The sequence below is a fragment of the Malaclemys terrapin genome, chromosome 13, assembly GCF_027887155.1.
Source record: "Malaclemys terrapin pileata isolate rMalTer1 chromosome 13, rMalTer1.hap1, whole genome shotgun sequence".
NCBI lineage: Eukaryota > Metazoa > Chordata > Testudines > Emydidae > Malaclemys > Malaclemys terrapin.
The window spans coordinates 30,652,504-30,680,290 of NC_071517.1; the positions used below are offsets into that span (position 1 = coordinate 30,652,504).

Sequence of the window (27,787 nt, forward strand, 5' to 3'; positions counted from 1 at the left end):
CTGTAGGCAGGGTGCCTGGGACTGGACACTGCACCCCCAGGGACAAGAGGACAGGCCCTGTGGCAGGGAACTCACACTCTAGGGTCACAACACCCCACACCGGGCAGATGAAGCAGGTAAAGGGGGTGGGGTGGGGATGGGGTGCAGGAAAAGGTTAAGGGAGCTCATTCAGTGCAGGAGGCTGGAGGCTTAGCTCACTCACAAATCAGGGCCTTCGACACAGGGTTGGCAGGTGTCGGGTTTTCGACCGGAACACCTGCTGGAAAAGGGACCCTGGCAGCTCCGGTCAGGGCCGGCTTTAGCAAAAGCGGGGCCCGGTTCCTGGGGGCGGGGCTTGCTGCAAGCCCCGCCCCCAGGAATCGAGCCGCGCCGCGGGGGGGGGGGGGGAGCCGCGCTGCGGGGGGGGTGGGGGAGAGACACGGGGAGACCCGAGCCGCGCCGCGGGGGGAGGGACACGGGGAGACCCGAGCCGCGCCGCGGGGGGGATGGAGGGGGGGGGACACGGGGAGACCCGAGCCGCGCCGCGCGGGGGATGGAGTGGGGGGGACACGGGGAGACCTGAATCGCGCCGCGCCGGGGACGGGGGAGGTCAGGGGGAAACCCGAGCCGCGGGGGGGGGACACGGGGAGACCTGAGCCGCGCCGCGGGGGGGACACGGGGGGACGGGGAGACCCGAGCCGCGGGGGGAGAGACATGGGGAGACCCGACCCGCGCCGCGGGGGGAGAGACACGGGGAAACCCGAGCCGCGCCGCGGGGGGGGGGGGACACGGGGAGACCCAAGCCGTTCCGCGGAGGGGACACGGGGGGACGGGGAGACCCGCGCCGCGGGGGGGGGGGGGGACCTGAGCCGCGCCGCAGAAGCCGCGCGGGGGGGGGGGGACCCGAGCCGTGGGGACCGGGCCGGGCCGGAGCTGCTGGGGCCTGCAGGAACGGGCTGCGCCTCCCCGGAGCCCTTCTCCCAACCCCACCACCCCAGCTTACTTTGTGCTGCTGGCCCGCCCCTGCTTCCTCTCAGACTTCCCGTGAATCTCTGATTCGCGGGAAGCAGGGGAGGGGGCGGGGCGTGCAGGGGAGGGGAGGAGGGGGAAGTGAGCTGGGGGCGGGGTGAACAGCTGCAGCGCGGGGCCCTCTTGGCGCGGGGCCCAATTCAGCCGAATCGGCTGAATCGGCCTAAAGCCGGCCCTGGCTCCGGTCAGCACCGCCCACCAGGCCATTAAAAGTCTGGCCAGTCGGCGGCACAGCGGGGCTAAGGCAGGCTCCCTTCCTGCCCTGGCTCCACGGGGCTCCCGGAAGTGGCCGGCACGTCCCTGCAGCCCCTAGGCGCAGGGGCGATCAGGAAGCTCCACGCGATGGCCTCATCCCGAGTGCTGGCTCTGCAGCTCCCATTGGCCAGGAACGATAGCCAATGGGAGCTGCGGGGCCTGTGGCCGCAGGCAGTACACAATGCTGCCTGGGCATGCCTCCTCCTAGGGGCTGCAGGGACGTGCTGGCCGCTTCTGGGAGCCCTACGGAGCTAGGGCAGGCAGGGAGCCTGCATTAGCACCGGTGTGCCATTGACCAGGAGCTGGCTGAGGTAAGCGCTGCCTGGCCGGATCTTGCACCCAGAAACCCTGCCCCAGGTCGAAACCCCCTCCCACACCCAAATTCCCTCCCAGACCTCACACCCGGCACTCCAACCCCCTGCCCACATCAGAACCCCCTCCTGTACCCTAATCCCTTCCAGACCCCACACCCCCACCCGCACCCCAATCCCCTACCCCAGCCCTGAGCCCCCTCCCGCACCCAAACTCCCTCCCAGAGTCCGCACCCCAACCCTCTGCCCCAGCCCGGATCCCCCTCTGGCATCCCAAACCCCTAATCTCCAGCCCAATCCCAGAGCCCGCATCCCCACCGGAGCCCTCACCCCTCCCTGCACTCCAACCCCCAGCCCCAGCCCAGTGAAAGTGAGTGAGGGTGTGAGAGCGAGTGACTGAGGGAGGTGGGCTGGGCTGGAGTGAGTGGGGGTGGGGCCTTGGGGAAGGGCATGAAAGGGGTTGGGTCAAGGGCGTTTGGTTTTGTGCAAGCAGAAAGTTGGCAACTCTACTTAAGGACCTTTGAAAAGCAGCCTCCTTAGCACCGCTCCTGATATCAGGGGCCAAGGTGCCCCTGGACATGAGAACCACAATAGGCCAGAGCAAAACGCTGCGTTAGAAATCGGAGCTCAGGCTGCCAAGCGAACGATAGCTGACAGACAGGAGATGCGGGAATTAAGGTTGTGCCTTCAGCCAGCAACTGGTGTTCATCCGTTTGCACCACACACACACCTGTAGGCAGGGCCACTATTTCCTTCCCTGCCTGTTTAGCGTCTCTCAGTCCTTACCGTGCCCATCACCGTGGTGTCTGAGTGGCAAACCAAGGGTTTGACGTGTGCATATGAAACTGCCTGACTGGAAGGATGTGGTTTGGTGTGGATCAGTGACTGCTGGGGCGATTGGTGGCAGAAGGCTCTGAGGGCCTGGCTCATTCCGACCTGGCTCATTCCAATGGCTTCTACAGCTGAGAGCAGCCCAGTCTCCTGCCTGGGTCCGACACAAAACAGGAAGTACAGGACCCCGGTTAATAAGAACAGCTAAAAAGATCATTTTCTCTGAGCCCAGCCCTGCACAGATTTCCAGCTTAGGTTTGCATTTTCAGCAAAAGTTCTTCTTGATTATTTTCTCCCAACGCCCTTCTGCCTCCATAATAGCCAGCCACCCCGTCAGTCGCATCCTGGGGCGCTCCAGGGACAGCGTGTGTGCGTGTATGTGTACGTCTGTACATATGTGTATGTGTACATGTGTGTATGTATGTGTGTACATGTATGTGCACATGAGTGTGTGCACATGTGAGTGTGCGTGTGTATGGGTGTACATGTACCCCAGTCAGATGTATACATCTGGATTTCCTTTGAAAGAATTTTCAAATTGAGCTGATCAAGTGCAATGGCAAAGCACCCAATTCCTCTGCCCCCCAACTGCCTTCGCTGCTTTAACGTACAACCTGCTCCGCTGACACCTCTGACTCCTGAAAGCCCTAACGCTCCAGGGGAGCAGGCCGTGCCCTGCCCTGCCCTGGCTGCCCCGTGTGTTACCTCGGAGGGAATCGTTCCAGATTCCAATGGGTGTCAGGTCCAGGGAAGAGTCTTATCTTGGGGGAGGCTGTACCAGACCCGCCCGACCCAGGCAGGCTCCCAGGTACTCTCTGCTCGGGGCTGATAAGGCTCCTTAGCAGTTTCTCTCCAAACAAATTCCAGTTCAAGACACCTGAGAGCTCCACAGCAGGGCAGCATCCCCAGAGCGCAGCAGGGCGGGGGTTAGGGGGAGCAGTCGGTAGCAGCACCTGCCCCTCGTACGGCAGGAGCGAGAAGTGCCAGCCTCTCTGCAGAGAGCAGCAGCATTCAGCCTGGGCCAGACGTGCTGCGGTGATGGGTAAGAGCGGGCTCGGAGAGCCAGAGGGTCTGTGGGGCAGCGCTGGGCCCTTCTGCTCCGCACTAGGGCCGGGTGGGCGTGTTCAGCTGGGATTGGAACCCACCAGCACTTGTGGGTGCGAATGTGGGGCTGGAACGCAACGTGGGGCACTCCCACCTCGCCCGGGGGTGACTGGGGGGAAGGGCAGAGAGACACCTGGGCTGAGACCCCAGCTCCAGGGAGACAGTCACCCCAGCCCAGCTGGGTTAAATTGCCCAGCTGTGTGACAGCCCCCCCATCCCCGAGGGGTCCCCCCCCCCCGGTATGTCACAGCAGGGTAATGTGCGTATTGAACGGCAGGGGTTGCCAGAGATTGGCTGGGAGAGGCCTTTGGGGATGGAGGAAGCAGCACTAAGGTACATGCCAACCTCCCTACAGAGGAGGGGCCGTGCCCCGCAGGTGTGGGGAAGGGAGCTGGGACACTGCGCGGTGGGTCATTGTCTGGCCCAGGCCCTTCCTAGCCGGAGGCCGAGGCCGAGGCATTTCCTTCAGGTCACCTTCCGCTGCAGCTTGGCCACGGGCCCCCATAGCCACTAGCCCAGCCAGGGATCCCAAGTGGGGATTGTCATGGCTGGCTCCTCCCTGCTGCCAGCAGCTCTTCACTGCCAGGGAATTCCTGAAATCCTGTGTGCCCCTCCCCCACCCACCTCCTGGTGCTGTGAGTGCCCCCCCGGATAGCCCCTCCCCCCGAGCTCTGAGTGCCCCTGGCCAGTCCCTCCCCTCAGCCCCCCCCCCACTTCCTGGGGCTCTGAGTGCCCTCAGCCTGTCCCCCTCCCACACCCCGGGGCTGAGTGACCTTGGCCAACACCCGTCCCTTCAGGAGGAACTCCCAGTACCCACCCATTAATAACCAATCAACAGCATATATGATGCAATGTACATAATATATAATTTTATTATTTATATAGTTATGGAAAGTAAATAATACATGGAAGAAATGAAAGGCTTTTTTTTACATTTTTTTTTGTTAGTCATCCCTGCCGGGGCCCCGACAAAAATACTGGAGAGAACAGGAGGATTCAGTCAGCAGGGGCTGCCGATCTGAGCCATTCACCAGGGCTGCCATCCTGCGGCTTCAGCATTAGTGGCTGGGGTGACTTGGGGAAAGGTCTCAACCTCTCCACATCCCACTTCACTGCTGCCAGAATCCCTCCTGCCCCCCCCGCTACAGTCCCCTCCCTACCCAACCCCGGTGGGGCTGTAGGAGAGGGGTCTGAGAACTTGAGCGGTGGATTGGAGCTGGAACAGCTGTCAGGGGCACTGAGGGGGATGTGGCAGGAGCTCCCCGTACAAGGAGGGGGGTTGCCACTGGAGGTCACTAGGAAGGACAACAAGACTCCATCCTGGGGGTCAGGAGGGGGAATCCATCCCTCAGAGGTGGGCAGGGGCTGGGTGGAAATGCTGCTGGTTCCAGGGGCGGTTAATCCCCCCTGATTCCTCGGAGGCATCTGAGTCTCAGACAGGTTCTCGTTCCCTTGCAGCAGGTGGACGTCACGGCCAATGTGATGCGCCAGCTCCGTATCATGCGGCACTTGCGTCAGGTGCCCGAGGCGCTGCAGGGCCTGTGCCTCTGAGGCCACCAGCAACTCCCGCTCCCTGCTGCAGGTACTGCTCTGGCTCTCTGTAAATGGTGAGCTAGTGGAAGGGGAAATGGAGCCCCCTGGCACTCACAGAAAGCTGATTACAGAATGAGCCCGAACTGAGAGGCACCATATCCGCCCCCCTAAAGAGCCAGACTTCAGTGGTGATACAGCCCAGCTGGGGTAGCAACAGGATTGAGAACGAGGTAGGAAGTTCAGAGCAGCAAGGAAAGCCTGCAGGGGAACTTGAGAAGAGAGGTTGGAAAAGTGCAGCAAAGAGAAAGGTGCAGACCTAGTTGTTGGGTCCAGGGCCCTGAGCTGCTATCAATGTCAGGGTGGGACTGGGTTCCCCTATCAGCCCCAGAGGAGGCGGCGTACACGCACCTGGAGAGGGTTCCCAAGCCCAGGAAGGGGGCTACAGGCTGAGCAAGTGCCCCAGCGATGGCAGAAGGACTTCTGTCTGTGGAAAGACCTCTTGGACTTTTAGTGTGAGGCAAGCTGGGCCCCAGAAGGGTGGACTAAAGGTGGTGACCTGGCCGGAGTTACCAGGCAGAGAAACTGCCGTGGTGCTGGAGCGACCATGGATGGGGGACGCTAGCCCAGCGAGAGGGCTGTGATGCCATGCCTGGCCGCCGGGGGGCACCTAACGATGAGTAGATTCATTTATGATTGGCATAGTTGGCAGGATTGAGTTCCCCCTGTGATCCGTGAGGGAAGTCTTGGTTGCTGAAGGAATCATAGAATATCAGGGTTGGAAGGGACCTCCGGAGGTCATCTAGTCCACCCCCCTGCTCAAAGCAGGACCAATCCCCAGACAGTTTTTTGCCCTGATCCCTAAATGGCCCCCTCAAGGATTGAGCTCACAACCCCGGGTTTAGCAGGCCAATGCTCAAACCACTGAGCTATCCCTCCCCCAAGCAGGTGTATCAAGGGACCAAGCTGGTCGCTGGATTTCCCACTTCAGTTCCAGGGACTGGCTAAGCAGCCAAAGCAGATCTAGGGGTTTCTCCAGCAGCTCCTAGAAAACCAACAGACGCAGAAGGAAGTGCAGGTGCAGCTACAGACGCAGCAGCAGCAATACCTGTGAGAGATCCTGCAAAGGGAAATCAACCCAGGGTCTGCTATGCCCATGGACAAAAAGAGCAGAGAAGGAGAGCATGCCTGGGCTGTGCTGAGAAGGTTAGCCCAGGGAGAAGGGCATGAGAAAGGGTACAAGCGTGGCCTAATGCCAAGATGGGAGCAAGAGTTCTTTGTTTTGGGGGCAGAGAAGCAGGCCGTATCAAAAGACACGGCCTGCTTAGGAAATTGCTGAGTGGCTGAACGAGGGGCCAGGGCCCTAAGAAGTTAGAAAGAAAGGAGAAGGTGTCCTCTGACACAAACCCCCATGAGGCAGGCAAGGTGGAGGTGGCTGGGGTGGCCATGGACCTTGCAGACCCTCCACCAACACACCCTGTCGGGTGCTGCAGGGAGATGAAGGACGAAATGATTGGCCCAGAGATGAAGCAGACTGGAGGAGGGACAAACACAAGGGTGGAGCAGTCCATGGGGGGTTCTCAGACCATGACCGAAAAGGTTTTGGCATATGCAGCGGCAGTAGCAAAAAGGCAACAGAAGACGCTAAAGGCTTCAGAAGAGGCTTTGCAAGCAGCTGTTCATGAGACTGAGTGGCTGCAGGAAGAGCGTCGGGATACTGCAGAAGAGAAGGTTTGCCCCGAGCGAGCTGGCAGTGGAGCTGCAGACACTGCGCACAGGCTGTACAAGCGCGCAGCCGGTGACAGCGATGAGATGAGGAGGGATGAAGCTTGGAGAAGAATAGAACTTGCCCCTGCGTGGGCCAGGTTCTAAGGAGGAGAGTATATAACAGGGGGCTTGGCCTGTGGGCTATAAAGCCTGGAGCTAGGCCAAATGGATTACAGAGTGAGCTCCAGCTGAGGGGAATCCAGGGGAAACCGCAACAAAGATACAGGAGCAGGCCTAGCTGTTCGGTACAGGGCCTTGGGGCAGAACCTAGAATCCAGGGTAGGACTGGTTCTCCCACGGTCTCTAAGGAAGGGGATGTACAGGGCCATAGAAAGGGCTACCAAGGCCAGCAAGGGCAGGCCGAGCCAAAGTCAGGCTGAGGAAAAGCCCCCAAGGGACAGAGGATCTTGTTTCAGTTAAAGACATTTTTTGACTTTTCGTTTGGGATGAGCGCGACCCAGGAAGGAGTGGACTAAAAGATGGTCGCCTGGCCAAAGGGCTGAGTTCCCAGCCAAAAACCTGCTGGCGGGCGTGCTAGCCCAAGAAATCTGTGACCCCAGGCCTTGAAGGAAGGGGCACCTATGGGTGAGTGAACTCTGTTACAAGCCTGCTTCCATTGTGGAAACAGCCTGGTATTGGAGAGTGGTAGGGATGGCCTGTGGGCGAGGATGGCTGGAGGGGTCATACAGGAGGGGCAGCAGCGTCCAGTGAGGAGATCAGGGAACGGGTTGTTTGCAGTCCTGCCACTGAGCGGTAACGTGATCCTGGCCAGGTCACTCTCCCACCTGGTGCCTCACTTTCTCTATCTTTGAAATGGGGATCATCCCGACCCACATTAAGAAAGGGTTTGATCCTCTGCTCTTGCTTCCCAAATCCCTGCCTTCCTTGCCCCACACAGGCCTCTGCCCTGTTGCTCAAACTCCCATGCACATGTTAGTGCCTGTGTCACCCCCGCAACTGCAAGGTCTCATGTACTAGGGTTACCATTCGTCTGGATTTACCCGGACATGTCCTCCTTTTTGTGCTAAAAATAGCGTCCGGGGGGAATTTATAAAGCACTCAAAATGTCCGGGTTTTCCCCCTCCCCCGGCAGAGCAGAGCAGAGCGAGCGGCTGGGAGGGCTGCAGGGAAGTCCCGGGCTGGACTCCGGAGCAGCTGTAGAGGAGCTCCGCCCTGCATTCTGAGCCGGCAGCTCTCCCCTGCAGCCCGGCTCCGGCAGCACTGTGCAGGGCCAGGGACCGGGTTTTGTGCTGCGCTGGGGAGCGCAGCCACGTGTCCGGCTCGCACAGAGCCCAACACCCTGTTCTGATTCATAGATTCATAGATTATAGGACTGGAAGGGACCTCGAGAGGTCATCGAGTCCAGTCCCCTGCCCGCATGGCAGGACCAAATACTGTCTAGACAGTACTGAGCAGCAGGGTAAGGGGGCCAGGGGGCAGGAGAAGGGGCAGGGAGGTTCTGGAGGGGGCAGTCAAGAAACGGGGGGGGCTTTTTGGGGGGAGTGGAGAAAGTTTTGGGCAGTCAGGGTACAGGGGGTAGGGTCCTGGGGGTCAGTTGGGGGGGGTCTTAGGAGGGGGCAGTTAGGGGACAAGGAACAGGGAGTCTTAGGTAGGGGGTGGGGTTCTGGAGGGCAGTTAGGAGCAGGGGTCCCAGGAGGGGGCAGTCAGGGGACAAGGAGCGGGGGGGGGTTGGGAGTTCTGGGGGGGGGCTGTCAGGGGGCAGGAGTGGGGAGAGGGATCCGAGCAGTCAGGGGACAGGGAGCAGAGGGGTTTAGATGGGTTGGGAGTTCTGGGGGGGGCTGTCAGGGGGCAGGAGTGCGGAGAGGGATCGGAGCAGTCAGGGGACAGGGAGCAGAGGGGTTTAGATGGGTTGGAAGTTCGGGGGGGGGCTGTCAGGGGGTGGGGAGTGGTTGGATGGGGCGTGGGAGTCCCAGGGGTCTGTCTGGGGGTGGGGGTGTGGATAAGGGTTGGGGCAGTCAGGGGACAAGAGGCAGGGAGGCTTAGATAGGGAGTGGAGTCCTGGGGGGCAGTTAGGGGCAGGGGTCCCAGGAGGGGGCAGTCAGGGGACAAGGAACGGGGGGAGGGTTGGGGGTTCTGGGGGGGCGGGAAGTGGGAGGGGCAGGGGCGGGGCCAGGGCGGGGCTCCTCCCGTCCTCTTTTTTGCTTGCTGAAATATGGTAACCCTACATGTACAGTCTCCTGCCAGCAAACTGAAGCTGCCACTAGATCCAGAATAGGAATCGCAGTTCCTGTGCGCTGCTCTGAATGGAGTCTAGACCCTGGGCATGGGGAAGGCCAACGCTCACATCCAGGTAGCTCATCAACCTACTCCTCTGTCCCAGCAGCAGGAAGGCCTCTGGTTCGTGCTCCCTTCGGTAGCTGGAGCTGCTGAGTTGGGAGTGTGGTGGGCAGAGATGGGAACAGGCCATAGGATGAATCAAGTGTCAGGGGGAGACTCCCTGTGTGGGGGGGATGATGTTGCCCCTCTGCGGGGAATCCCTTCCTTGCAGACGCTGGGCATTGGGTGCTGGACTCTGCCAGGAAGCCCAGCTCCCATCCCTAGCAGCTTGGCTGTTCCCTACACTGCTGTGCACCAGGCCCTCTGCAGAGAGCTGCTCTGGGCAAGGACTACAGAGCCTGCTGTCATCCTGGCAGATGTCACCCCAGGTTCCATAATCCTGACCCCTGGTCTCCCTCCGCTGGCAGGCTCTGAGCAAGGCCTGCCCAGGGAACATGGATGACGAGCTCTCGATCCTGCTGACGGCACCACCCCAGCACAGACAAACTCCAGCACATCTTGGAGGTGAGCAGAATGGGGAGGGGCAGCAGGGGTTTTACCTTAGCCCTGGGGACTCCTAGAAAGAAGAGACTGGAAAATCCATGTTTCTATTGGATCCTTCCGAGTATGCATTCGTGATATAAACTCACTGGGTGACCTTGGGGTAACTCAATTCCCCCTTATGGCATCAGTCTTCTCCACTATCAAATCTACACTGGGGAAGAAGGACAGAAGCCCCGACAATCAACTTCACCTCTGAGTGTCTGGTCCTGGGAGCCGAAACCAACTGGACTATCTGCCCCATCTCCTAAACTGCCCTGTCTTTCCCTCCTAGGGCCTTGTCCTTAGTGCTCAGCCTGGCCCCCTCCCAGCTTCTCCCTGACCTTTAAAGGACGCTCCAAGCCCCTCCCATGCCTGCTTCCCTTGGGGTCTCTCTCCTGGCTGAGCACAGGCTGCCCTTCTATCTCTCAGCAGGCCTGGGTCCTAGTCACAGGCTGCGTCTTGTCACGTGACCCCCACACTTATTCCCTTCATCCTAGGGAGCTGCATCACCTGGGCCAGGTGCAGTTGAGCTCCAACCCCGTTCCTGGCCATCTCACCCTGGGACAGCTTGAAACTGGAAACCTGTGGGTAACAGTAACTCTTTGCTCGCAAAGGTGCTGAAGACACAATTGAAAGAGGAAATCCTTTGGCCTGGATTGAAATTATTCCGACTGAAAGTGAATGAGAGAAAATAGGTCCAGAGTTCTCTTCCTAGCAGCAGAAAATGTAGTGATTGATAGAGGTTCAGGTCAGAAAGGACCATTATGTGCATCTAGTCGCCCCTCGTGTATAACTCAGGGCCTAGAATGTGACCAAGTGGTTCCTTCAGCCAACCATAGCATGGGACTGAGCCAGAGCACGTCTTTTGGAACGACATCCACATGCAGGAGAGCCAGTTGGCTACCAGAAAATCTCTCTTCTGCAGTGATGTGGGGTTAAGGGACACGGGGGAAAAGACAAGGTAGGCTTTGACTAAACTTAGAGCAGGGTGGGAAACCGAGACACAGTTGGGACCTGTCTACCCTACAGGTCTCTTGTGCATTTGTAATCTGCTGACCCCCACATGTTGTTCAGAGTCTATGGACAACACAGCTCCTAAAGAGTGTTTGTTCTGTGCTTATCCCGTATGTACCAGCAGGGCTGGACAGCCTTTCTCACTGTGCTGTGGGGAGCAGGTCCTGGGTACTAAGGGTCTGAAGAAGCTCTCAAGGACTAATTTTTTAAAATAATTGTTATCAATGAATTGGGAGAAAACATACAATCACTGCGGATAAGATTGGGGGGTGACAAAATACAGGCAGAGTGGTAATTCCTGATGGCGAGAGGGCACTGATACAGAGCGATCTGGCTCATTCGGCCAGCTGGACCCATTCAAAGAAAACAAGTTTGAGCAGAGCCCAATGCAAGGTCCTATACGTAGCCACAAGGCACGCCGGCCACACCTCCAGAATGGGGACGTGTATCCAGGAAAGCAGTGACTCTGAAGAGGATTTAGGGGCCAGAGTAGAGAAGCCACTCAACATGAGCTCCCAGTGTGATGCTGTGGTGAACAGGGCTAAAGCCATCATTAGACGAAGGAGCAGAGCCGTGAGTAGGATAGGGAGGTGACACAGCAGCAGTGAGACTGCTATTGGAATACTGCCTCCAGTGTTGGTGTCCTCCTTTGAAAAAGATGGTCCTAGAAATTGGAGCTGGGGCAGCAAACAGCCACCAAATGTTCTGAGGGCTGGAGAAAAATGCCCTCTAGTGAGCTATTGAAAGAGCTCAACCTGTTTAGCTTTTCAAAACAAGATTGAAAGGTGACTTCACTGAAGTGTTGAAATGCCGTAATGGAGAGAAAATATTGGGTATTAAAGGGCTCTTTAATCGAGCAGAGAAAGGCAGAACAAGACCAAATGGCTGGAAGGTGACAAGAGACAAATTCCTATGACAAATAAGGCACAAATATTCAACAGCGAGGATGATTGACCACAGGAAGAAGCTACCATGGAAAGTGGTGGATTCTCCATCTCTTAATGTCATTTAATAAAGACTAGATGCCTTTCCGGAATGTGCTTGCCCCAAAAGTAGCTATTGTGGTAGACAGGAGGCCTGTGATATGCAGGGGGTCAGATTAGATGCTCTAATGGTCTCTGCTGCCCATAAAGTCTACTCATTTCTGAGAAACCGAGTGTAGCATTGGGAGCAGCCTCTGCTTATTAAACAATCAGTTTGTCAGCACCTGCAGGACAATTTGGTTCTTAGGACTAGTGAGCATGGACTTGTCAAGAACAAATCATTCCAGACCAATCCTAGCTCCTTCTTTGGCAGGGTTAGGGGCCTAGTGGAGGTGGGTAAACAGTAGATGTGATCTATCTTGGTGTTAATAAGGCTTTTGACACAGTCCCATAGGACATTCTCACAAGCAAACAGATGCTGCTTAGCACTGTCAGAGCAGCTTTTGCTGGGGGATTCTCCCAGCACTTTCCAATAGTGGGAAAGTATGAAATCCCCATTTGACTGCTGGGGACAGAGCCTAGAGCGGGGAGCAACTTACCCAAAGTCCCACAGGACAATAGGAAACCAGCAATGGAACCCAGGAGTCCTGACTCCCAGTTCCCTGCTCCAATCACTCCAGCGGAGCACACTCCCTCTCAAAGCAGGGGGACCGGACATGAGGGCCTGGTTGTAATTGCCAGCTGTGGGAGGGAGTGTGCAGCAGTGGTTAGTGAAGGGGCCTGGAAATAAGGACTGCTGTGTCTATTGGAGAGTGTCACTAGGAGCAGTGCATAAGATGAGGTGTCCTATCATGTTTACTCAGAGCAGATTAGGACATAATAGAATGGCTGAAATAGTTTATTTTATTTGTATTGTATTATTTTGCAATTGTTAAGAGCAGCAACTACTTAGCTCAGACTGAAGTATCTTATATAATTTTTGAGATCTAAGTGTCTCCTCTTTGAGTGCCACGAGACAATTTAACACATTGTGACAAAGAATTTTCATTGCCACTTGTTATGATTTCAAGAAACAAACTGGTTTAGTTTGAATAGGATTTTCGGTCAGAAACGGTTTCAATGAAATTTCCCCACTATCTCGATTCCTGGGCTCTATATCTGCCTTTCGGGGGGGGGAGAGGGTTGCTGTCTGTTAGAACAAGAGTCTGATTTGGATAGGGATAGAGACCTCTTCAATGTTTTTAATGAAGTAAATACTAATGGGAATTGTGTGATCATGGGAGACTTTAACTTCCCAGATATAGACCGGAGGACAAGTGCTAGTAATATAATAGGGCTCAGATTTTCCTAGATGTGATAGCTGATGGATTCCTTCACCAAGTAGTTGCTGAACCAACAAGAGGGGATGCTAATTTAGATTTGGTTTTGGTGAGTAGTGAGGATCTCTTAGAAGAAATGGTTGTAGGGGACAGCTTTGGTTTGAGGGATCATGAGCTAATTCAGTTTAAACTAAATGGAAGGGTAAACAAAAATAGATCTGTGACTAGGGTTTTTTTTTTCAAAAGGGCTAACTTTAAAAAATTAAGGAAATTAGTTAGGGAAGTGGATTGGACTGAAGAACTTGTGGAACAGATGGATCAGACTGAATAGGTTCCAAACCTCTCGGAGGCTCTTACCTTCTAAACAGGGACGTCTGTTTTCTAGTAAAATCAGGAAAAAGAAAGGAGAAAACTCAAAAGAGGTTCCTCCTGGCGCTCACGTATGTGACCCCTAATACTCTCTCAGTCCTCAAAGAGAGACCTCGAGAAGGAGACTTGCTGAAGGAAAGCTACAGGGGACTCAGAGGTTTCCCTGCGCCCCTGTCCTGCCTGGCTGATGTCAGCATCTCTCTGTGAGGTCACCGCCCCCCCAGCACCTTTGACCAATAGGCTGAGGTCCTGCAAAAGGCCTTTGTGATGTCACTGTCACACCCACCCCTCCCCTGCAGTGCTAATGTTCTGCCGCAGGCCAGACACTTTGGAGGTTTGAGCTACTCCTGTGGATCACCCCGCTCAATGAGTGTTCATTCTAGGAAGCCAGCCGGCTAGACAGTAAAACAGCAGAGGCTGCTCCCAATGCTACACTCGGTTTCTCAGAAATGAGTAGACTTTATGGGCAGAAGAGACAGTTAGAGCATCTAATCTGACCCCCTGCATATCACAGGCCTTTCTGCACCATATGGGGCAGGCAGAGCTCTGCCTGGGTGCAGGGGGAATGGGATGGGGGTAGATCAAGGAAAGGGGGGAGGGGAATGGGTGAGAGGGAAAGAGCTCCTGTCCCAGATGAAGGAATTTGGGGGCAGAGGAAAGGACCCTGCTCCACAGAGAGGGGAGAGGGTTTCTGTGAGTGCCAGGGGGCTCCATTTCCCCTTCCACTAGCTCACCATTTACAGAGAGCCAGATCAGTACCTGCAGCAGAGAGCGGGAGTTGCTGGTGGCCTCAGAGGCACAGGCTCTGCAGCGCTTCGGGCACCTGGCGCAAGTGCCGCATGATACGGAGCTGGCACATCACATTGGCTGTGACGTCCTCCTGCTGCAAGGGAACGAGAACCTGTCTGAGACTCAGACGCCTCCGAGGAATCACGGGGGATTAACGGCCCCTGGAACCAGCAGCATTTCCACCCAGCTCCCGCCCACCTCTGAGGGATGGATTCCCCATCCTGACCCCCAGGATGGAGTCTTGTTGTCCTTCCTAGTGACCTCCAGTGGCAACCCCCCTCCTTGTACGGGGAGCTCCTGCCACTTCCCCCTCAGTGCCCCTGACAGCTGTTCCACCTCCAATCCACCGCTGTGGACTGTAGCGGGGGGGGGGGGCAGGAGGGATTCTGGCAGCAGTGAAGTGGGATGTGGGGAGGTTGAGACCTTTCCCCAAGTCACCCCCATCCCATTTCCCTTTCCCCAGCCACTAATGCGGAAGCCGCAGGATGGCAGCAATGGTGAATGGGACGGATCGGCAGCCCCTGCTGACTAGGGTTACCATACGTCCGGTTTTTCCCGGACATGTCCTGCTTTTCGGCAATCAAACCCCCGTCGGGGGGAATTGCCGAAAAGCCAAACATGTCCGGGAAAATGCCGGCCGGGCACTTCCCCTCCCGCGGCTGCTCTGCTCCGCTCCTCCCCTCTCAGACTTTAAGAGCCGAGCTGCCCGAGCCAGCGCTACTGGCTTCGGGCAGCCCCCCCTGCCTCCGGACCCCGAGCCACGGGCCAGGCACTTCTCCTCCCCGGCTCCAGCTGAGCTGCTCCGCTCCTCCCCTCTCAGACTTTAAGGTTCCAGCTGCGCTGGGGAAGCGCCGGCCGGGGGCGCAGGGTCTGGGGGTGCCCGGCAAACCGTGAAGCCGGTAGCGCTGGGGCAGCCCTTTCCCCATGGCTGGGAGTGGGAGGGAGGAGGGGGTGGAGTTAGGGCGGGGAAGGAGCGGAGTTGAGGCGGGGCTAAGGGTGGGGAAATGGGCGGGGCCAGGGCCCGTGGAGGGTCCTCTTTTTTTATTTATTAGACATGGTAACCCTACTGCTGAATGAATCCTCCTGTTCTCTCCAGAATGGGTCCAGCCTTGCCAGCAGCAGGACAAGCATCCCCTGTCCATGTGCCTCAGCCCTGCCTGGTCAGACGCCATCACCCGTCAGTCCTTGGCCTCCCAGGCTGCCAGTGATGGGAGCAACTCTGGGTGGTGGCTCGGGTGACACAGACACCAGACCACTAAGAATTGGGTGCGGCCCTGTGGGACAGGAGAGTCTCGCAGGGGGCACTTGGGGGACTCTCCTGCCCTTCCCAAGAGCGACAGCACCGTGTCCTGAGAACATAAGTCTGGGATGAGGCAAAGCTTGTCATTAATTAGCCTGGCTAAAGAGCTGGGTGGAGCTGCTCTGCGGACAAGCTGGCTCGCTCCTGCTCATGGAGTTGAATTCATCTCCCTTCCCAGGAGCACCTGCTCTCCCTTTCATTCCCCACCAGGCTCCTTGTGCCAGGCCAGCGAATGGCCACAGGATGGGAATGAGGCCTGGGCCCCGCCCCAATCTCCTGAGTCTAATACAGCTGCTCACCTTGTCCCCCATCAGCTGCTGGGTTTCCCCCAGGAGGGAGTAGGTGACAGGGAGAGAGACACACACACATTTGTCCTTCTGGTTGCAGGGCTTGTGTCCTTCCAATCCCATTGGTGGCTGCACAGTGGGCAGAGTCCTCGCTGCGTGCCCGGCCCAACAGAATTGCAGGGCGTGGTGTGGAACACAGAAAGAGATAGAGAGACTCATCCTCCAGCCGGGGTCAGTCTGAGAGAAATTGGCTGGGGTCCCAGTCTCACTCTTCTAGCGGGTGCCATTTCCCAGCTGGGTTCCTTACCCCTCTGGTGCAGCAGCAGCTGGTAGAGCCGGTAAACCCCCTCCCTGGCCTGCCGGCTGATGTCCTTGGCTGGGTCACTGACGGACAGAGCTAGCTGTGCCATGTGGTGACCCATCCTGGGGAATTCCGCTGAGTTCTAATGGACGGGAGAGAGAGAGGGGACTCCATCAGCATTTTCCTGTCAGCTCCCAGTCCCCCCCGCGCCAGGACTCTCCTTCCCCTCAGCCCCTCTGCAGGAGATGCTAGAGGATAGGAGCTAGAGCCAGACCCTTAATTTCCTCTGCCCCCAAGGAAGCCTGGAGCACAGGGCTGTGGGCAGGGCCCTCCATGAGGACTTGCTTCCCCAGCTGCTCCAGGATGACAGGGAGGCATGAACCTGGAGCACAGCCCCCTTAAAAGCCCAGAGTCACCACTTAACTAGGACAAGAAGAACTTGACTCAAGCCAGGCTCACTCTCTGCTCTGACTCTGCCTCCCCAAAAGGAACACTCCTAACCCAGAGGCCCTGCAGCAGCAGATCCTACAGCCCCTCGGAGCCAGCCCACCTACCCCTGGAGTCAGAGGTCACTTACGTCAAACTCAGGGAGGGTGATGGTGGATCTGAGCAGGGCCGTGCTGCTCTTAACGGCCCTGGCTCTCTCTCACGGCACCGTGGACACGATCCAGTAGTTAATGTGCTGTGGGGAAAGGAGGCATTGCACTGACTGCCCTGACCAAGGATGCCCACTGGGGGCCCGGCTAGGAGGACAGACTGGAAAATGGATCTAAGAGTGAAGGTAAAATTGCCCCCACCCCTCTCATCGGGCTCACCTCCAAGATGTACTGGAGCCTGTCGGTGTCTGGGGACTCTGCCAGCAGGTTCCCCAGCATGGCGTCCAGGAGGTCTGGCAAGACCCTAGGCAGATCCTGAAAGCAAGGGAGAGCCATGGGTCAGAGTTAGGGAAACTGGGGCTACACCTGCCACAGGATGGGAAGTGGGGTCTCTGGGAAGCACTGGTGAGACCCCAATCACATATCCTGGCCTCTCTCATTCACATCCCACTGCAGGCAATTAGCAAGGATTCATGGCAGGATGTCAGCTAGCTCTTCAATCCATGACTTTAGCATGATCTACCTGCACTTGGGCGGTGTCCTTCTCCATGCCCAGGGTGAAGTCGGCGTGCAGGGCAGTTCGGAGGAGGTGGGTCTCCAGCTCTGGCTCCAGGGCAGGCGTCATGGTGCTGGGAAGAGAGAGGAGCCGATATTAGACTGTGCGGTGCGGGGATGGGACTGGCACCAACACGCAGGTGAAACTGCAGCGAAATAGGCACAGGCTGGCAAGAAGGGAAACTGAGGCACCGAGCCAGGGAATGAAAGGCCAAGGTTTCTCAGACAGACATTGGCAGGGCAGGAATAGCCCCTGTTCCCTGCACCCTGCTGCCCCTCCTGTATCTGATCCTGGGAGTGAGCCTCTCCCCAAAGCCATTGCAATGTTACTGGAGTGAAAAGAACAGCCCAGCCAGGAGAGAGTGACCCTTCCCCGCACCTCTGCCAGAGGAGCCACCCTTGGGCGGTGACCTGGGAGTGGGAGGGGCAGTGACTCCCAGCCCTGGGCCTGAGCAGCACTGGGGTTAGGGGAACCGGGCTGGAGGGTCTCAGTACCTGAGGTTGCCCACAGCAATCAGGGAGTTAGCGAGGACGGCGCCGGGTGGAGAGTTATCAGGCAGCTCCTCAATGAGCTCCTGTGAGACCCAAAGGAGACAAAGGAGTGTGTGAGATTCGGGCCACACTGACACTTTTCAGTGAGGAGATTACACAGCCAGGGCCCCACACAGCCAGCAGGATCCCCCCACCTGACTCCCGCTCCTCCAATTCCTGCCCAATAGTGACCACTCTCCGAATTTCTCCCATCTCTTCGCCCCGACCATTTCTGGTTTCTGCAGACTAGATGTTTTAGCAAAGTTTAGAATTCCTTGGTGCTCAACACTGTGAAACTCCCCTTTCTCCTTCACAAAGGGCTTTAACGCCCCTTATCTCACCCAGGCTCTCGACTGCCCAAAGTTGGAGAATTGTCCCTGTTCCCACTGCAGAGCACCCCCCACGACACACACACAGAGTCCTCCTGGTGGTGGGAGGGGAACAGAGGAAAGGACAGAAGATGTAAGAGATGAAGGGAAAGGAGGGAGGGATGGAGGAAAAGGTAAAACAAAAAGGACAAACCCTAATGTCCCCAGTGATTCTAAGGGACAAAATCCCAGGTGAGGAATAAAATTCGACCAACTTAAGCTAGTGTTTTCCATGCCTAGAATTCAGCTGGCGCCAGATGCATCAGACTGAACAGGTTCCAAACCTCTTGGAGGCTCTTACCTTCTAAACAGGGACGTCAGTTTTCTAGTAAAATCAGAATAAAAGAAAAGAGAAAACTCAAAAGAGGTTCCTCCTGGCGCTCATGTACGTGAAACTAAATACTCTCTCAGTCCTCAGAGAGACCTCGAGAAGGAGACTTGCTGAAGCAAAGCTACAGGGAACTCTGAGGTTTCCCTGGCCCTGCGCCCCTGTCCTGCTTGGCTGATGTCAGCATCTCTCTGTGAGGTCACCACCTCCCGAGCACCTTTGACCAATAGTCTGAGGTCCTGCAAAAGGCCTTTGTGATGTCACTGCCACACCCACCCTTCCCCTGCAGTGCTAATGTCCTGCCACAGGGCAGACACTTTGGAGGTTTGAGCTACACAAAGAGGAGACACTTAGATCTCAAAAATTAGATGAGATGTTTCAGTCTGAGCTAAGTAGTTGCTGCTCTTAACAATTGCAACATAATAAAAAATAAAATAGACTATTTCATCCATTCTATTATGTCATAATCTGATCTGAGTAAACACGATAGGACACCACATCTTATGCACTGCTCCTAGTGACACTCTCCAATAGATCCCCATCCTCCACCAGCCGGGAGGTAGGTAGGGGCGGACTGTTATCCCTACTTGAAAGAGGGAGAAACTAAGGCTGAGAAAGGAGAATTGACTTGTCTTAGGTCACACAGCCACTCCGTGGCAGAGTTGGGAATAGGACCCAAGAGCCCTGATTTTCAAATAACCATCGGATCTTGAATTTCAGACATTGGATGACCTGAATAAAGTGCTCTCAAGTGAGTTGCAGACCAGCAAGAGTTCATAGTAATTATTCAGCAAGTATTTTAGGAGAACTGGAATGGTAGAGAAAATAATGAACTGCAGAGAAGCAGCAAAATTTGTCGAACATATGACTGGTTGTGACTATTTACTTGGTCTTAAAAGAAAACAAAGGGACCTGAGTCTCCTCCCTGTCAATAACCCTCTGCTCAGCCAATCAGGGTAGAGACCGAGGGGCGGGAGGATGAGGGTTCTCACCAGAGAGCCCAAAGGATGGCCCAGGTCACCGCTGGGGATCACTGTCTGAGCACTATTTCAGCCCCACATTTTTCGGTGGACCTCCCACAATGGGAGTTGTAGCGCACCCCCCACGACACACACACACCCCTCCTGGTGGTGGGAGGGGAACAGAGGAAAGGACAAAAGAAGTAAGAGATGAAGAGAAAGGAGGGAGGGATGGAGGAAAAGGTAAAAGAAAAAGGACAAACCTTAATGTCCCCAGAGATTCTAAGGGACAAAATCCCAGGTGGGGAATAAAATTCGACCACCTTAAGCTAGTGTTTTCCATCCCTAAAATTTAGCTGGCGCCAGATGCAGCAGACTGAACAGGTTCCAAACCTCTCAGAGGCTCTTACCTTCTAAACAGGGACGTCAGTTTTCTAGTGAAATCAGGAAAAAGAAAGGAGAAAACTCAAAAGAGGTTCCTCCTGGTGCTCACATACATGAACCCAAATACTCTTTCAGACCTCAAAGAGAGACCTCGAGAAGGAGACTTGCTGGTTTCCCTGGCCCTGCACCCCTGTCCTGCCTGGCTGATGTCAGCATCCCTCTGTGAGGTCACCACCTCCCCTGCACCTTTGGCCAATACGCTGAGGTCCTGCAAAAGGCCTTTGTGATGTCACTGCCACACCCACCCCTCCCCTGCAGTGCTAATGTCCTGCCGCAGGCCAGACACTTTGGAGGTTTGAGCTACTCCCTGTGGATCACCCCGCTCAATGAGTGTTCATTCTAGGAAGCAAGCCGGCTAGACAGTAAAACATCACAAGCTGCTCCCAATGCTACACTCGGTTTCTCAGAAATGAGTAGACTTTATGGGCAGAAGAGACAGTTAGAGCATCTAATCTGACCCCCTGCATATCACAGGCCTCCTGTCTACCACAATAGCTACTTTTGGGGCAAACACATTCCGGAAAGGCATCTAGTCTTTATTAATGACATCAAGAGATGGAGAATCCACCACTTTCCTTGGTAGCTTCTTCCTGTGTTCAATCATCCTCGCTGTTGAATATTTGTGCCTTATTTGTCATAGGAATTTGTCTCTTTTCACCTTCCAGTCATTGGGTCTTGTTCTGCCTTTCTCTGTTCAATTAAAGAGCCCTTTAATACCCAGTATTTTCTCTCCATTAAGGCACTTCAACACTTCAATGAAGTCCCCTTCAATCTTCTTTTGATAAGCTAAACAGGTTGAGCTCTTTCAATAGCTCACTACAAGGCATTTTTCTCCAGCCCTCAGAACATTTGGTGGCTCTTTGCTGCCCAGCTCCAATTTCTAGGACCATCTTTTTCAAAGGAGGACACCAACACTGGAGGCAGTATTCCAATAGCAGTCTCACTGCTGCTGTGTCACCTCCTGTGACAATGCGGTTCTGGCGGAACCCAACTGAGAGTGCCAACTCAGGACAAATTGCTCAAATAGGGCAGTTACAGCCCAAGGCTGGGGTTTTTCCACCTCTAAGGCAAACCAAACCAGCCAGACTAAGACTTCGGTCTCACCCCACTGGCTAACCGCAGGTCTCACAAGCAATCTCCTTAGACACTCCAGTTTCCCAGTATTACCACCAGAGCCACACGTTATGGGGACAAATGGTTATAAAAACCAATACCCCAGTAAAAGAAAAAGGTTCTCCTGATCCCAAAGGACCAAGCCCCAGACCCAGGTCAATATACAAGTCAGACCTTACCCACAAATCACGCTGCTGCCAATCCTTTAGAATCTAAAATCTAAAGGTTTATTCATAAAAGGAAAAAGATAGAGATGAGAGTTAGAATTGGTTAAATGGAATCAATTACATACAGTAATGGCAAAGTTCTTGGTTCAGGCTTGCAGCAGCGATGGAATAAACTGCAGGTTCAAATCAAGTCTCTGGAATACATCCCCCGCTGGGATGGGTCCTCAGTCCTTTGTTCAAAGCTTCAGTTTGTAGCAAAGTTCCTCCAGAGGTATGAAGCAGGATTGAAGACCAGATGGAGATCAGGCATCAGCCTTATATAGTTTTTTCCAGGTGTAAGATCACTCTTTGTTCTTACTGTGGAAAATTACAGCAAAATGGAGTCTGGAGTCACATGGGCAAGTTCCTGCATACTTTGCTGAGGTACAAGGCGTATCTGCCTTCTCTCAATGGGTCCATTGTATAGCTGATGGTCCTTAATGGGCCATCAAGCAGGCTAGTCAGAGCTAATCTCAGCTTGTCTGGGATGTTACCCAGAAGCATAGCATAAGTTTGCCATACAGACAGTATAGAGCCAATATTCATAACTTCGACTACAAAACTGATACATACATACAGACGGCATAATCATAACCAGTAAACCATAACCTTGTCCTAGACACCCCATTTGACCCCCTTTATACAAGATTTGGGTGCCACTACAGGACCTTGGTTGCAACAATGATCTATACGGTCCCAGTTTATGTCAATAACGTCACACCTCCCTATCCTACTCACGGCTCTGCTCCTTCGTCTAATGATGGCTTTAGCCCTGTTCACCACAGCATCCCACTGGGAGCTCATGTTGAGTGGCTTCTCCACTCTGGCCCCTAAATCCTTTTCAGAGTCACTGCTTTCCTGGATACACGTCCCCATTCTGGAGGTGTGGCCGGCGTGCCTTGTTGCCACTTATAGGACCTTGCATTGGGCTCTGCTCAAACTTGTTTTCTTTGAATGGGTTCAGTTGGCCGAATGAGCCAGATCGCTCTGTATCACTGCCCTCTCCCCATCAGGAATTACCACTCTGCCTGTATTTTGTCACCCCCCAATCTTATCCGCAGTGATTGTATGTTTTCTCTCAATTCATTGATAACAATTATTTTAAAAAAATTAGTCCTTGAGAGCTTCTTCAGACCTTTAGTACCCAGGACCTGCTCCCCACATCACAGTGAGAAATGCTGTCCAGCCCTGCTGGTACATAGGGGATAAGCACAGAACAAACGTACCTATAGGAGCTGTGTTGTCCATAGCTCTGTGGGGGTCAGCAGGTTACAAACGCACGACAGACCTGTAGTGGGAACAGGTCCCAACTGTGTCTCAGTTTCCCACCCTGTAAAATGGGGAGAACAAACAAAACCTTGATTAGCTCCATTTGATAGCTGGGGAAACCGAGGCACCCAGCGGTGCAGAGACTCGCTCATGGTCCCAAAGCCAGGAATAGAAAACAGCAGATCTGATAGCCAGGCCTGGGACCTAACCCTGGTTTTCCTGGCCTTGCTGCTCTCAGTTTAGTCACAGCCTCCATGTCTTTTCCCCCGTGTCCCTTAATCCCACGTCACTGCAGAAGAGAGATTTTCTGGTAGCCAGATGGCTCTCCTGCATGTGGATGTCGTTCCAAAAGACGTGCTCAGGCTCAGTCCCATGCTATGGTTGGCTGAAGGAACCACTTGGTCACATTCTAGGCCCTGAGTTATATAGGAGGGGCGACTAGATGCACATAATGGTCCTTTCTGACCTGAACCTCTATCAATCGCTACATTTTCTGCTGCTAGGAAGAGAACTCTGGACCTATTTTCTCTCATTCACTTTCAGTCGGAATAATTTCAATCCAGGCCAAAGGATTTCCTCTTTCAATTGTGTCTTCAGCACCTTTGCGAGCAACCAGTTACTGTTACCCACAGGTTACCAGTTTCAAGCTGTCCCAGGGTGAGATGGCCAGGAAAGGGGTTGGAGCTCAACTGCACCTGGCCCAGGTGATGCAGCTCCCAAGGGTGAAGGGAATAAGTGTGGGGGTCACGTGACAAGACGCAGCCTGTGACTAGGACCCAGGCCTGCTGAGAGATAGAAGGGCACCCTGTGCTCAGCCAGGAGAGAGACCCCAAGGGAAGCAGGCATGGGAGGGGCTTGGAGAGTCCTTTAAAGGTCAGGGACAAGCTGGGAAGGGGCCAGGCTGAGCACTAAGGACAAGGCCCTAGGAGGGAAAGACAGGGCAGTCTAGGTGATCGGGCAGATAGTCCAGTTGGTTTCGGATCCCAGGACGAGACACCCAGAGGTGAAGGTGATTGTCGGGGCTTCTGTCCTTCTTCCCCAGTGTAGATTTGATAGTGGAGAAGACTGATGCCGTAAGGGGGAAGTGAGTTACCCCAAGGTCACCCAGTGAGTTTATATCACAAATGCATACTCGGAAGGATCCAATAGAAACATGGATTTTCCAGTCTCTTCTTTCTAGGAGTCCCCAGGGCTAAGGTAAAACCCCTGCTGCCCCTCCCCATTCTGCTCACCTCCAAGATGTGCTGGAGTTTGTCTGTGCTGGGGGGTGCTGTCAGCAGGATCGAGAGCTCGTCATCCATGTTCTCTGGGCAGGCCTTGCTCAGAGCCTGCCAGCGGAGGGAGACCAGGGGTCAGGAGCCTGCCTTAGCGCCGGTGTGCCATTGACCAGGAGCTGGCTGAGGTAAGCGCCGCCTGGCCGGAGCTCGCACCCAGAAACCCTGCCCCAGGTCGAAACCCCCTCCCACACCCAAATTCCATCCCAGACCTCACACCCGGCACCCCAACCCCCTGCCCCAGGTCGGAACCCCCTCCTGTACCCTAATCCCTCCCAGACCCCACACCCCCACTCGCACCCCAATCCCCTACCCCAGCCCTGAGCCCCCTCCCGCACCCAAACTCCCTCCCAGAGTCCGCACCTCAACCCTCTGCCCCAGCCCGGATCCGCCTCTGGTACCCCAAACCCCTAATCTCCAGCCCAATCCCAGAGCCCGCATCCCCACCGGAGCCCTCATCCTCCCTGCACTCCAACCCCCAGCTCCAGCCCAGTGAAAGTGAGTGAGGGTGTGAGAGCGAAGGACTGAGAGAGGTGGGCTGGGCTGGAGTGAGTGGGGGTGGGGCCTTGGGGAAGGGCATGAAAGGGGTTGGGTCAAGGGCGTTTGGTTTTGTGCAAGGAGAAAGTTGACAACCCTACTTAAGGACCTTTGAAAAGCAGCCTCCTTAGCACCGCTCCTGATACCAGGGGCCAAGGCGCCCCCGGACATGAGAACCACAATAGGCCAGAGCAAAACGCTGCGTTAGAAATCGGAGCTCAGGCTGCCAAGCGTACGATAGCTGACAGACAGGAGATGCGGGAATTAAGGTTGTGCCTTCAGCCAGCAACTGGTGTTCATCCGTTTGCACCACACACACACCTGTAGCCAGGGCCACTATTTCCTTGTCTGTCTGCCTGTTTAGCGTCTCTCGGTCCTTACTGTGCCCATCACCGTGGTGTCTGAGTGGCAAATCAAGGGTTTGACGTGTGCATATGAAACTGCCTGACTGGAAGGATGTGGTTTGGTGTGGATCAGTGACTGCTGGGGCGATTGGTGGCAGAAGGCTCTGAGGGCCTGGCTCATTCCGACCTGGCTCATTCCAATGGCTTCTACAGCTGAGAGCAGCCCAGTCTCCTGCCTGGGTCCGACGCAAACCAGGAAGTACAGGACCACGGTTAATAAGAGCAGCTCAAAAGATCATTTTTGCTGAGCCCAGCCCTGCACAGATTTCCAGCTTAGGTTTGCATTTTCAGCAAAAGTTCTTCTTGATTATTTTCTCCCAGCCCCTTTGTGCCTCCATAATAGCCAGCCACCCCGTCAGTCGCATCCTGGGGCGCTCCAGGGACAGCGTGTGTGTGTATGTCTGTATATATGTGTATGTGAACATGTGTGTATGTATATGTGTACGTGTATGTGCACATGAGTGTGTGCACGTGAGTGTGCGTGTGTATGTGTGTACATGTACCTCAGTCAGATGTATACATCTGGATTTCCTTTGAAAGAATTTTCAAATTGAGCTGATCAAGTGCAATGGCAAAGCACCCAATTCCTCTGCCCCCCAACTGCCTTCGCTGCTTTAACGTACAATCACAACCTGCTCCGCTGACACCTCTGACTCCTGAAAGCCCTAACGCTCCAGGGGAGCAGGCCGTGCCCTGCCCTGCCCTGGCTGCCCTGGGTGTTACCTCGGAGGGAATCGTTCCAGATTCCAATGGGTGGCAGGTCCAGGGAAGAGCCTTATCTGGGGGAGGCTGTACCTAGGGTTACCATATTTCCACAATCAAAAAAGAGGACGAGGGGGAGCCCTGCTCTAGCCCTGCCCCCGCCCCCATCCACGCCCTCCCACTTCCCACTCCCTGACTGCCCCGCTCAGAACGCCCAACCCCACCACTCCTTGTCCTCTGACTGCGCCATCCTGGGACCCCTGCCACTAACTGCCCCCTAGGATCCCACCGCCATCTAGCCTCCCTGCTTCTTGTCCCTCGACTGTCCCCTCCTGAGAACCCCCCACCCTAACTGCCCCCCTAGGACTGTACCTGTCCGCTGACTGCCCTGACCCTTATCCACACCCCCACCCCATATTCACATCCCTACCCCCAGATAGACCCCCGGGACTCCCATGCCCTATCCAACTGCTCCTTGCTCCCTGACAGGACCCCCAGAACTCCTGACCCATCCAACCCCCTCTGCTCCCTGCCTCCTTGACCCCTCTCCACCCCCCTGCCCCCCTGACAGCTCCCCCAGAACCCCCGACCCATCTAACCACCCCGCTCCCTCTCCCTGCCTGCCTCGACCCCTCTCCACACCCCTGCTTATACAGGGTAAACTCAGAAATTGTTTGCCCTCTATAACACTGATAGAGAGATATGCACAGCTGTTTGCTGCCCCCCCCCCCAGGTATCAATACATACTCTGGGTTAATTAATAAGGAAAAAGTGATTTTATTAAATACAGAAAGTAGGATTTAAGTGGTTCCAAGTAGTAACAGACAGAACAGAGTGAATTACCAAGTAAAATAAAATAAAACACGCATGTCTGAGTCTAATACAGTAATACAACTGAGTACAGATAAAAACCTCACCAGTTCCAGAATGCTCCTTTTTACAGACTAGTCTCCTTCTAGTCTGGGTCCAGCAATCACTCACACTCCCTATAGTTACTGTCCTTTGTTCCAGTCTCTTTCAGGTATTCTTGGGGGTGGAGAGGCTATCCCTTTAGCCAGCTGAAGACAAAATGGAGGGGTCTCCCAGGGGGTTAAATAGACTTTCTCTTGCGGGTGGAGACCCCCTCCTCTCTCCTATGCAAAGTCCAGCTCCAAGATGGAGTTCTGGAGTCACATGGGCAAGTCACATGTCCATGCATGAGTCAGTTTTTACCAGCCAAGCCACATTCCTGGGAAGGCTCTGATGTGGATTGGTATCTTCAAGTTCATTGTTGGCTGAAGTGGTTTTTGATTGGGCACCTAATTTGCACTTTTCTCAGGAAGCTGACCAAATGCTCTACTAGGCTAGTTAAACTCAAGCAAGTATACAGCCAATATTCCTAACTTCAAGTACAAAAATGATACATTCACACAAAGAGGATTAATAGATTCAGTAGATCATAACCTTTACAGAGATATGTTACATGGCATATGTAGCATAAAACATATTCTAGTTATGTCATATATACATTCATAAGCACATTCCATAAAGCATTGGGGGGGGGCACCATCACACAAGGAAATTGCTCCAGCTGGGCAAAACTTTTTCCAGCAGAAATGTGGTTTTGGGGAAAGCAAAATTTTCTGTGGGAAAAAGTCAACTTTGTTGCAATGGCAAATACGGCAGGAGAGGGGGCAGCATGAGAGCTGAACAGGCCGTTTGCTCATGTACACACAGCACAAGAGAGAAACACAGGAGAATGGATCTGCTCTGCTCCGGGCTGGGAATTGCTTTGTTTGTTCTCTAGAGAAGGGAATGCAAACTGTTCAGCAATCCCTCCCCACAACCCGTAAGAAGAGTTAATGCTGAATGTGTGTCAGTGGGGCCATCTACCGTCCAAAGCAATACTACATTTTCTGGACAAAACAATGAGGCCTTTGGACACCGAACGTCAGGAAGTCTGGAGACGGACAATGAAAGGAACCCAGCACCGCCCCACTGGTCTAGGACCTTCCACTCCAGCAGTCTGACACCGGCCACTCAACTTTGTCCCCTGAAACTGACAACACGTCCAACTAGTTTCCTTGCCTCAACTCCCATTGCTCTGCAACCTGCACTGCAGAGCTTCCTAAAAACGTCCCTTGTCCAGCTGTGCATCCCACCCCATTTCCAGGGCTGTTCACAGACCAAAGGGCAGCCTGGCCAGAGGGCAGAGCAGCCAGGCTAAGCCTGTGGAGTGACCCCGGTGATGTGACCGGGGGGAACTGGCTGAATCCCTGAATTGTCCGTTTCCAGACTTTGTGCAGTTTGGGGCTTGAGAAGCTGCAGTAGTTCTGTGCAGAAAGTGCATTTAGGGGCCGTTAACTAGACCGTTCTGCATTGATGCCCACACGACCCCTCCTTCCGTGCACTACCCTCCCCTCGTCCCTCCAGGCTCCCGCCCCGCTGTGCCTTTCTAAGGGGCTGAGGGGTTTAATCACAGAATTCTTGTTTTACTGCTTCAAAGGAACTAGTTTATTTGGCCATGTAGCAGATCGCTGACTCACTGGCGCGGCGCCTCCTGCTGGTCATCCAGGAATTAGTTCAATTCCAGC

General features: G+C 54.9%; 1 pseudogene; it reads left to right on the forward strand.

Moving 5' to 3' along the window:
* Window positions 1–3,261: 3,261 nt before the first annotated feature.
* The window catches only part of LOC128848345 (fibrinogen-like protein 1-like protein), a 31,298-nt pseudogene continuing 6,772 nt past the window's right edge, over window positions 3,262–27,787 (forward strand).